Genomic DNA, 9,496 nt, shown 5'->3' with positions numbered 1-9,496 from the left:
TCCCCATCCCCTCACTGGCTCAGTGGAGCTAACCCCCTCGTGCGCACACTTTTTAGATTATGATGCAGGTGACGGATATCTCGCGGGACTTAGAGTTCAGCCCTTGGGATACGATGAGATTGGTGAGGAGGAGCTGGAAGCCGTGTTTGAGGAACATGGCAACGGGTGTCCTTGCGATGATTGTGCGTACGGGCCGTGAGGATATTTGGAACTTGGTCCCTTTTTGATTTACTTTTGGGGCTTAGGCCTATGTTGAAATATTTATTGTTATACCCTTTTGATAGTTATTAGATGGTCATTGGAAATATAACTAACTACTGTATTTATCGTCTAGCCTTTGAACATCTTGTAACTATTCGATTTATACGCTTCCGCAATACTACTGATCTTTGGAATATAATATTTCTTTTTTCGCATTCTAATATTATATTGTGTTAATATTGATTATGACTGTGTGTTGGGACACTGTGTCAGTGATCCGGGCGGTTTAGTAGGATGACACGCGTCGTCCTAGTCACCCTTTATATTATATTATATTCCTTGTCTGGAATAGGGGCGTGACAGCGTGGTATCAGAGTGAGAAGCTCTGCACCAGCCACAGTCTAGCGGATTTGTGATTTACTCTACACAATAGATTGTTAAGTTAAAACCTTTCAACAATGCATAATTGAAATGTGTGTGAATGTTAGGGAGAAGACTAGTTTAGGGAGAAAGCCGAAGACAATAGCAAATAATAGGCACAACAGAAGAAGGAAAAGACATGTATATATGTATATATATATTCCTTAGTTTCAGCTGTTAGTACATTTTTCCATAAGCCAAGGGAAGAATTACAAAATTTCAGCTGAACTATGGACTTCAATTTCTTACAACCAAGAAAGAGCTAAAAATACTAAATGGTAAGACAAATAGCCGAGAGTCCAAGAGAGAGCATGGTGGGAATGGACATGAGGTCTACTGCTCCATCTCATCATCACTGTTGGGCTCATCCTCTATGCCCTCATCATGGAGGTAGGAGTGCAAGTCCTGCATCTGCTGCTCGAAGCTCTCGATGCGTCTATCTGATGCATCAAGCCTAGTGTTCACTCCTTCAAAGCCCTGAGCCATGCTGGTGCTCATCTGGCCCAAAGCTGCAAGAATCCTGTCGATGTCAGACCCACTAGGAGCAGTGCCAGATGAAGAGGCCGCATGTACAGTCGACTGAGGAGGAGGCTCCTGTACCTGAGGCTCAGGCCCCTAACCCTCTGCTGGGGGCATTGGCTCCCCATCACTATATGCATCCATCACAATTCGCATCCTCACCACTGCATTACGATCTAGAGGTGGATCTTCAGTTAAGTCTTGATCGTCCTCACTCAAGTCAACTCCAAAATGTTGGAATATAGTGGTGAGCAGCCTCCCATAGGGTAAATCTAAGTTCTTCCTGGGATTTCGCCCCGCATGATCCATGGTCCGCATGATAATGTAGGGTAGGCATATTGGAATGCCTTTATAGAGGTGATATGCCACATAACCTACAAAGATGGAAGGCATGGTGCAATGACCTACTATAGGCACGATGTTGTGCTGCACAATTCGGCTCAATATCCTTGGAGACTTAGCAAAAGAAGTCTCAGGCACCTTCTTCTCAAATGCCCCATGTGTAAGCTCCCTGTATAATTCCCTGTATGCTTCTCTCCTGAGAAAAGAGTAGGGATTCTTCCATGGTGCGCAATAGGTCTTCTCTCCCCAAATAGCTACATTAAGGATGCCTGCCAACTGTGCCCCTGTGAATGAAATAGTGACTCCCCTGACATATGTGCCCCTGTGAATGAAATAGTGACTCCCCTGACATATGAGATGATTCGGTAGTCTCGTGTGCCTAGGTTCTCGGTGTGCAAGTTGGAGTAGAAGTGACGGATGAGCTTGGGATAAAATGGTTCTGGAAGGTTGAGGAGGTTAGACCACCCCAGTGCTTCAAATCTCGGCCCTACTTTGTAGGCTTTGAGGTCTTCCAATACTACATCCCTTCCCTCCAAAATACTCTTGAAGCGAAAGTAGTCTTGGTACATCTCTTGTTTCTCTAGGTCTTAAAACCATAGTGCATCCAAAACAGCTGGGGCAGCTTGTTCGACCCGTGCACGCCTTGTTCTAGGAGCCATTGATTACCCTAACCTGCAACCAAGAAAGGCCAAGAATATAGAAACATATTAAGTCAATGCTTGGATATTAAGGCCTAAGAAGATATTCAATGAAAAGAGATAAGGAATTAGAACCTAGACTTTGATTCCTACAACAGATTAACCAAATTACAGCAGAGAATTTTACTAGAAAATTTTGTTGTGAATGGTCTAAGGAGTTGGGAAAAAGGGGAATGCATGGCCACCATGTAGATGCAATCATAGAGAATAAATGTACATGGCCACATTATGCTTGGAGAGCATTATATTATGCAAACAATTAGTTCAAACAAGAATTGAACTGATTTGATAAGAAAATATGCTAAGAAATCCAAAGAGGAAATTTTCAGATTTGGGTTTGGAAGTTGAATGGCATAGTAAACAATATAAATACATGGCCATATTATACCTAGAACATGAGGTTTTATACCAAATAGCTAGTTCAAGCAATGTATGGAGCTAATTGGTAGTGAATCATGCTTAGAACTTCAAAGAAAAGAAATTTCAGATATGGTGCTTGGAGTTTAAATCATAGGGGACAACTATTCATGGCCATGTTATGTAGGGATTAAACCCTCTTATGAAATGTTAAATACAAACAAGCAAGGGGTGCATTTGATCATGAGGCATGCTTGAATCTCTAAAAGAAAATTTCAGATGTGATTCTTGAAGTTCCAAATGCAAGAAGTAAATTAGTTATGGCTTGAGACAACCCAAATTTATATACACAAAGCCTACCTAGCAAAACCGAACTTGATTTGGGCAAAAAGAAAATAAAATTTTCGATTAGGGTTTTGGGATTTCTCCAAAATCCAACCCAAATCCATGATGAATGTGCAAAATTGGGGGAAATACCTCACCTAGATTGCATATGTGGGAAACGAATATAGAATGGACAATAACCCATCTATTTAGCAAGGAGAAAACAAAAAAAAACCCCAAGCCTTGTAAACCTGAAATCGATTTTTGGGGTTTCTCCATAAGAGAAGTCGAAGGGAGAAAGAGATAGAGCGATAGAGGGGGAAGAAACCATACCTGAACTCGATCGGATCTGTTGAGGAGTGATTTGGAGTGCCAAAAATCCACCAAGAAGGGAAATGGAGCAAGAATGATCGCGGTTTTGGGTTTCTCCAGAGCGTAGGGTGTGTTTTAGAAATAGGAAATGGGTTTAAAAAAAAAAAAAAAAATTTCGAGTTAGAGATTCTAATTTTTGAGCCATGCGGTTTTACACTCGGTTGCAAAATTATGAAACCGACTGTGAATCTGCGGTTTTCCTGAGACCAAATTTTGGTTCTGTGAAGCTCGGATTTACCTGTGGTTGCAGCTTAGTGAAACCACACCTAAAACCGCCCAGGCCAGAAAGAGTTTTTGACCTTGATTTGCTTAACCGACTTGTTTCTAACTCTTGTCACCCTCATAATTGCTTCCCTTACCCCTCTTGTAGCCTGTGTTTACCTTTGCAAATCAATTTTTTTGTTGGTTTGCTTAATATTGCTATTGTGCCTATAACTGTGGGTGTTGACTGTAACCAGGTGTGAACCATGGTTAACACACGGTCAAATGCCAACCGTTCCCCTGCTAGGGAAGAGGCCGGTGAGGCTTCGAATACGGTTTTACCGGTAGCACCGCCAGTTAATAATAATGCAGATGTCGCCGCTTTGTTGAGCAATAGGTTGCAATCCATGGAACGAGAGCATAGGGAGGCGCAACAAGAGCAGCGCCAATTTATGCAAGATATGACTGCTATGTTCCAAGACTTTGTTAGGGAAAGGCAGCCAGTGCCTCCTCCTGTGCAAGTCAATCCTCCCCCACCTGCCCCTGTGGGTTCTGCCGTACCTAGTGTTCCTCTGGCTCAAGCTACTGCCGGAATTCCTTTGACACGAGAGGTGCCAACACCTACTCTACCTCGCACTCCAGTGGCTCCGGCTTGGTTAGATTCCTCCAAGCTGTCGGAAAGGTTTCAAAAACATCGACCTCTGACCTTCTACAGGTTGGCTCATGATTCCATGTTCCCGGCAACATTTATAAGGGACTTGGAGCGGATCTTTGAGGTGTTACAGTGCAATGACACAGACAAGATCCAGTGTGCAACGTACCAACTTCGGGGTGATTCTGATGCTTGGTGGCTCTCCTCTAAAGACCATTTTTGGGCAACTCACCCAGAGGCAATTTGGGCTCAATTCAAAGAAGTCTTCTTCAAAAATTTCTTCCCTCAGAACTTCCGTGATAAGGAGTCTGAGTTTATGAACTTCTTTCAAGGATCCAAATCGGTCCTTAAGTACCAGCAAACTTTTGAGGAGCTATTTTACTTCACCCCGGTGCACATAAAGGCCGAGGATGTGAAGGCTAGGAAGTTTGAGAAGGGGCTTAGACCTAGCATTAGTACTTCTGTGGTGCTACACAAGTACCCTACTTATGCTGAGACGGTCTTGGCCGCTAAGGTGATTGAGGACCAGCAGAGAGAGAACTACTGGGCCATTCAGGCTGGTAAAAGACCCATGACCTCTCATGAACCTAAGGGATCCACAAAATTCCAAAAGAGAGGATCCTACATTACTGCTTTTCCGGTCCAGTCCCGTAGGTCAGATGCGGTGCAAGCACCCAAACCTACATCAACTCCTCACTATGGTTCCCAGACTCTTATATGTTACAATTGCAAGGAGTCCGGACATATGGTTCGAGACTGTCCTCATCCTCGGATGACAGGTCCTACAGGTGCAGCTACACAAAAGGCACCCCAAGCCAAGGCAGTGGTGCGTTCTCTTCTTCCTACTCCAGGCCACAGATCTCAAGGTCGGGTGTATTCTGTGACAAATGAAGAGGCCCAAGCCGATCCTAGTGTTATTACAGGTAATGCACTCTACTCTTAAGATGTGCATATTTATAGTTTTGTTTCTATGATTGGTTGTCTGTTGCTTGTCAGGTGTGGTTCTTGTTTGCTCTCAGCCTGCTTATGCTTTGTTTGACTCGGGGGCATCACATTCTTTTGTGTCCCCTAGTTTTGCTAAGAAGATGTCCATTGAACCAAAGCTAATGGCCCAGAAATTGATAGTCAGTACACCAACGGGTAGCAAGGTTGAACTTAACTCGGTTTATGATCCTTGCCCGGTATGTGTGTGTGGTCACGGACTCGAAGCAAGTTTAGTACTGCTGGATATGAAGGACTTTGATGTGATTTTGGGTATGGATTGGCTATCAACTCACAAGGCCAGTCTAATCTGTTCAGAGAGGAAGGTTCTGTTCAAACCAATTGAAGGTGAAGAGATTGTGTTTATGGGTACTAGGCGGGAGAGACCCAAGAAAGTTATCATCTCTGCCCTCCAAGTACAGAAGTTGTTGGCAGAAGGATGTCAGTGTTACCTGACATTTGTGATAGATACTGAAGCCAAAGTCAGGCCTTTGGAAGAGTTATGTGTGGTGAAAGACTTTCCAGATGTCTTTCCTGAGGATCTAACGCGGTTGCCACCAGATCGCGAGACAGAGTTCATGATAGATCTTATTCTTGGTGCAGCCCCAGTATCCAAGGCACCTTACAGGATGGTCCCAATTGAGTTGAAGGAGCTACAAGAGCAATTGAATGACCTGTTGAAGAAGGGTTTTATTAGACCCAGTGTATCTCCTTGGGGAGCAGCTGTGTTGTTTGTGAAAAAGAAGGACGGTAGTATGCGTTTGTGCATTGACTACCGTGAGTTAAACAAATTGACAATCAAGAACCAGTATCCTTTGCCTAGGATCGATCAACTACAGGGTGCTAAGGTGTTCTCGAAGATTGATCTCCGGTCAGGGTACCATCAGTTGAAGATCAGAGATAGTGATATCAGCAAGACAGCATTTAGGTCCCGCTATGGTCATTATGAGTTCTTGGTCATGTCCTTCGGGCTGACCAATGCCCCGGCCGCCTTTATGGAGTTGATGAACCGGGTGTTCCACGATGTTCTAGACAAGTATGTCATTGTCTTCATTGATGACATCTTGGTCTATTCCAAGAGCGAGGAGCATGCAGACCATCTTCGCCTAGTATTGCAATGCTTGAGGGAGAAGTAGTTGTACGCCAAATTCAGTAAGTGTGAGTTTTGGCTACAACAGGTGGCATTTTTGGGACACCTTGTTTCTGGCAAGGGTATAGAGGTTGACCCTGGCAAGGTGAAGTCAGTAGTTGACTGGGCGACACCCAAGAGTGTAGCAGACATTCGTAGTTTCCTGGGAGTAGTTGGCTATTATAGGAGATTTATTGAGAACTTCTCAAGGCTCTCCGCTCCTATGACACGACTGACCCGAAAGGGAGTGAAGTTCGAGTGGTCTGATAGCTGTGAAAAGAGCTTCCAGGAGCTCAAGCAGAGGCTGGTTTCCGCTCCAGTACTTACCATTCCTAATGGTACTGGAGGGATGGTAGTCTACAGTGATGCATCTAAAATGGGCTTGGGTTGTGTTCTAATGCAAGATGGGAAGGTAGTGGCTTATGCTTCTCGACAATTGAAGGACTAGGAGAAGAATTACCCGACCTATGATTTGGAGCTTACCGCTGTGGTTTTTGCTCTAAAAATCTGGAGACATTATTTATATGGTGAAAAGAGCGAAATATACAAGTGATCACAAGAGCCTCAAATACTTCTTTACACGAAGGAGCTCAATATGAGGCATGACGGTGGTTGGAGTTGTTGAAAGATTATGATTGTACTATCCATTACCACCCCGCAAGGCAAATGTAGTAGCCGATGCGCGAGCCGAATCTCACCCTTATCACCGCATCACTAGCGATCGATGAGAAACTCATTGAGGAAGCTAGAAGAATGGACTGGAATTCTTGGTTGATGGTGTTACCTTATCTTTGTCACTTTATCGATGAGTCAACACCTGGTAGGGCGAATCCACGGCCGGCTTCGATGAGGAGTTTCAAAAGATTATTGAGGCTATCAAGGGAGACACGCAATGAACTGGACTTTACTTTAACAGCAGTGGTGTTCTCACGTTCGACAGGCTATGTGTTCCTAGTGACCCTCGGTTGAGGAAGGAAGTGTTAGTGAAGCCCATTACTCTCCTTATTCTATTCATCCGTAGTACGAAGATGTATAGAGATCTCAAGGAATATTACTGGTGGAGTGGAATGAAGAGGATGTGGTAGTATGTGGCAAAATGTCTTACTTGTCGCAGGTGAAGGCGACAGACAATGACCTCATGGCCTCTTACATTCATTGCTGTTCCAGAGTGGAAGTGGGAGCATGTTACTATGGACTTCGTCACCGGGTTGCCCCGCACACCTAGAGGTGTCGATACCATATGGGTTGTCGTTGACAGATTGACAAAGACGGCTCACTTCATCCCCATGAAGATCACCTATTCGATGGACAAGCTGGCTCGCTTGTACATTGATAATGTAGTTCGTCGCATGGAGTTCTGTTAGCATCATCTCCGATCGGGATCCCGATTCACATCTAAGTTCGGGGTGGTTTTCGAAGGCAATGGGTACACTATTGAGTTTCAGTACGGTCTTCCACCCTCAGACCGACGGACACTCGAAGAGGACTATTCAGACATTGGAAGATATGCTCCGAACTTGTGCCATTGATATGCAGGGCAGCTGGGACGAGCATCTCTCACTTATTGAGTTTGCTTACAATAATAGTTACCAGGCTACTATAGGCATGGCACCGTTTGAGGCTCAGTATGGGAAGAAGTGTCGGACACCTTTATATTGGGACGAAGTAGGTGAACGGTGTATTCTTGGACCCGAGTTGATTCAGGCGACATGCGAGAAGGTGGATTTGATTCGTGAGCGGATCAAGGCGGCTCAGTCCAGGCAGAAGGGTTATGCAGACCTGAGGCGGAAAGACCTTGAGTTCACTATCGGCGATAAAGTGTTCCTTAAGGTATCACCCTCCAAAGGGGTGATGCGTTTCAGCAAGAAGGGCAAGCTGAGCCCGAGATTTATAGGACCTTTTGAGATCTTTGCACGGATTGGACCAGTGGCATATCGGTTAGCACTCCCTCCATCTTTAGAAGGTGTGCATGACGTCTTCCACGTGTCCATGTTGAGGAAGTATGTCCATGATCCAAGCCATGTATTGACACATGAACCGCCAGAACTTGCGGCCGACATGTCCTATAAAGAGCTGCCTGAAAAGATTTTGGACAGTAAGGTTGTTCATCTTCGCAGTCGGCCCATCCATTATGTGAAGATAAAATGGTGCAACCATCCGGAAGAGGAAGCTTCTTGGGAGGCAGAGGTAGAGATGCGGGCGAAATACCCTTTTCTTGCCAATCTACAAGGTACGTCAAATTTCGAGGACGAAATTTCTTATAAGGTGGGGGGGATGTTATACCCGTATAAAAGGCAAGGTACACAACCCCATGAGGGGACAGAAAAACTCATATTGAATCATCACTATTCATCTATTTGCTTAGGAGATCTAACTTTGGCATCGGAGAGCCCTAGGCCGGAACCACACCGGTTCTCTCTGTTGACCCCTTAGTCCACTTGCAGGTGACAGCACTCGCAGGACCGCTCGACGATTTCTTGACGCAACAAATACAATGTGAACATTTGTTATATACAGGATATATGGCTAATAGTAGCATTGACAATGTCAAGTGGACACAAGTTGAATTGAAAATTGTTATTGAATTCATGATTGATAATGTGAAACGCGGGAATAAGACTGCTAGTACATTCAACAAAACTGGTTGGAATGACATTAAAACCCGTATGGAGAATTATCTAGGACGTGCCATTTTGAAGGAACAATTGCGTAACAAGATTTACAAGTTACGGACAGAATACAGTAACTTCAAGAAGCTACTGGATACAACGGGTTTTGGTTGAAATTCTATAACAAGGATAGCCACAGTTGATGATGAGTCAGTCTGGGATAGAGCAATACAGGTAAACATATATAGACATTATTTAGAAGAATTTTAGATATAATTAATCATGTACATTATTAATTAATTATAATTTGTAATATAACTAATCTTATATGTTGTTATCATATTTTTCAGGCAAATCCAACATGGTCTAAATTTAAGAAAAATAGATTATCCTACAGGCCAGAGTTGTGTATCATCTTTGGAGACTCTTATGCAAGAGGGAATATAGGTTCATGCAACACCGATCCTATTATTGACATGACAGAGGGTAATGAAGATGATATAGATAGAGTGTGTACACCCCCTTATTCTACCCCTATTAAGAGAATCTATGATGCTATAGATGATGTTGAGAAAAACCATAACTCAAACAAAAGAGCCCGTGATAGTACATCGCCAGTCCATAGGAAAAAGAGTCTGACTAGAGATGCAGTAACTTCATTGAACCAACTTGGTAGATATATGAATTGGAA

The sequence above is a fragment of the Telopea speciosissima genome, chromosome 11 (genome assembly GCF_018873765.1).
Source record: "Telopea speciosissima isolate NSW1024214 ecotype Mountain lineage chromosome 11, Tspe_v1, whole genome shotgun sequence".
NCBI classification, from domain to species: domain Eukaryota; kingdom Viridiplantae; phylum Streptophyta; class Magnoliopsida; order Proteales; family Proteaceae; genus Telopea; species Telopea speciosissima.
The sequence above is the reverse complement of the archived record's forward strand: the minus strand, read 5'-3'. Positions refer to the sequence as shown.